The following is a 2830-nucleotide window of genomic DNA, read 5'->3' as shown; positions in this document are numbered from 1 at the left end:
GTTCCCACGAAATTCTGGGAATTTAATTCAAAGGCACTCACGCTGGACTCAGTTTAAATGGTGGAAATCAAACTTAACATGAATAGCTTGTCTCGTAGTTTAATCAGGGTTTGTGGATTAAATTGCAATTGGAAAGGCTCACACATGTGAAGCCGTTTATCATTCAATTTCAAAAAATGTGTCTCATTTCTCCAGTTACAAAATGATCGTTTTGTATCAGATGGGTTTTTTTTAATGTTACATACAAAGCATGCATTTAACAGTGGTTCTGAAGTCTGGGGGAGGCACCAGAGGTGGCATTCAGCAGGTTCTGATCAGTTCTGGAGAACCAGTAATGGAACTTTTGAGTAGTTCAGAGAACCAGCCAATACCACCTCCGACTGGCCCCGCCCCATCTATTCTCTGCCTCCCGAGTCCCAGCTGATCGGCTGGGTCTTCTTTGGTTGCCCTGCACAGGAGAATGGAGCTGGAAAGCAGGTTAGTGGGGTGGGGAGGGAATGGGGATTTTGCAGTATCCTTCCCCTGCCACACCCACCAAGCCACGCCTACCAAGCTACACCCACAGAACCAGTAGTAAAATAATTTGAATCCCACCATTGAAGTAGACCCACCAATAAAGTGGATCCTAGAACAGGAATAGAAAGAGGCTACCAGGAAGAGAGGAATGCAAGAGGATTCATTGTGAGACAATGGATTGATTACACCCCATTCCAGATAGATCTTTCAATTCATTCATTGATCATCACCCTGCTTTTTCATCCCTCCAGTTGGGTTGTTATAACCCCAATAATTTCCACCAAGGAGGATGGTAAAAGTAAAAAAGGAGCCTGTATGAATTTTACTTCACTAGTCATTGCCAACTATAGGGGGCAGTGCTGATCTCCATTTCAGGGCCATTGAGCCAACGGTGTCCACGCAGTCATGTGGCCAGCATGACATCACGGAGCGCTGTTACCTTCCCACTGAAGTGGTACCTATTTATCTAATCGTGTTTGCAATCCTAAATTGCATTAACAGAGGGATTCAATCAAGATCACATGAGGTACTCATACAACTCTATAAAGACCACACCTAGAATACTGTATCCAGTTTTGGTCACCACACTACAAAGAAGATGTTGAGCCTCTAGAAAGAGTGCAGAGAAGAGCAACCAAGGTGATTAGGGGACTGGAGACTAAAACATATGATGAACGGTTGCAGGAACTGGGCTGGGCTAGTCTAGGAAGAGAAGGACCAGGGGAGACATGATAGCAGCCTTCCAATATTTGAGGGGCTGCCACAGAGAGGAAGGGGTCATGCTATTTTCCAAAGCACCCTAAGGCCAGACAAGGAATAATGGATGGAAACTGAACAAGGAGAGATTCAACCTAGAAATAAAGAGAAATTTTCTGACACTTAGAACAATCAACCAATGGAACTTCGTGCCTTCAGAAGTTGTGGGAGCTTCATCACTGGAAGTTTTCAAGAAGAGACTGGACTGCCATTTGCCAGAAATGGTGCAGGATCTCCTGCTTGGGTGGGGGGTTGGACTAGATGACCTACAAGGTTCTATTTTATTCTAGGTTGCAGGAGCTGGGGCAAGAATGAGAGTTCACCCAATCGTGTGGCGCTCGGGTCTCGAATCTAGGTTGCCAGCTTTCCATCCAATAAGTCCAACTTCTTACCACCCAGCCAGCTTCTCAAGGTGGATGAAGACACAGATTTTTGTGCTACTGTACAGTACAACTGTCTTGAGAAGCAGTGTAGGAAGAGTATTGATAGCATTACACTGGTGTTGGAGAGGACTCTGAAAAATATCCTGGACAGTCAAGAAAACAAAATGATGAATCATCAAACAAAACAATTCAGGTTTCCTGCTTGAGGCACACATGACCAAGGTCAAATCATGGTACTTCAAACAGGTTGTGTGAAGATCCAACTCTTGAAAAATGGCCCAGTGGGGTGTTAAGGTGGAAGGAAAAAGGACAACAGCAGCAAAGTGGGTGCACTCAGTTACAATGCCCCAAAGGTGCTTTTTCCAAAAGGCAACCGGACTTGCTTTGTTTTTCCTTGAAAACATTTCTCACCCGCGAAGTTTCTTCTGTTCAGAACTGGAGAAACTTCTTGGATGAGAAGCAAAACATGTTCAAGGAAAAACAAAGAAAATCCAGTTGCCTTTGGAAAAAGCACTCTAGGGAGAACCATGACCTGGATAACTGAGAATCTCCATATAAACTAGTGATGACAAGGGCCCTGTTGGAAAGCTTTGAAAACCAGGGATTACCTCGAAGCAAACTTTTCTGTCTAGGTGGTTCTGAGGATTGAGAACAACTTGATGGAACATAATCAATCAATCAATCGCTTCCTTGCGATCTCTTGCCCTGCTGGAGGGCTCCAGACCTTGGAAGTCTGCTTTGAAAACTTTTCCATAAAAGTATTTATTTTGTTTTTTTGTTTGTTTGCATGTCCGCCAGCTTCGGAATTCCCCCAAGCGCTGTTGCCAAGGCTCTTACACAGAGGTCTCCCAAGTTAGCAACTTTAAGATTTATGGATTTCAACTCCCAGGATTTCCACCAAGGGGGATGATAAAGGTAAAAATTCTGGGAGTTCAAGTCCACAAGTCTTAAAGTCGCCAAGTTTGGGGACCCCCTGTTCTTATAGGTGAGTGGGCTCTCCGCCAGAATTCCGAATCGGAGAGGCGACGCCTCAGATGAGATTCCTCTGTGCCGTCGAGCATGCACAGAGTTCCTTCCGGAACCTCTCCCTCACTGCAAGATATGCTGATCTTTCTCGCTGCCCTGACAGTGCCCCGAGGGCAACCGAGCGCCCGCGATGGTCGGCGGCGCTGCTT

Source organism: Pseudonaja textilis, chromosome 10 (genome assembly GCF_049901715.1).
Source record: "Pseudonaja textilis isolate UNSWEBS1 chromosome 10, rPseTex1.2, whole genome shotgun sequence".
NCBI classification, from domain to species: domain Eukaryota; kingdom Metazoa; phylum Chordata; class Lepidosauria; order Squamata; family Elapidae; genus Pseudonaja; species Pseudonaja textilis.
This window is presented reverse-complemented; position numbering follows the sequence as displayed.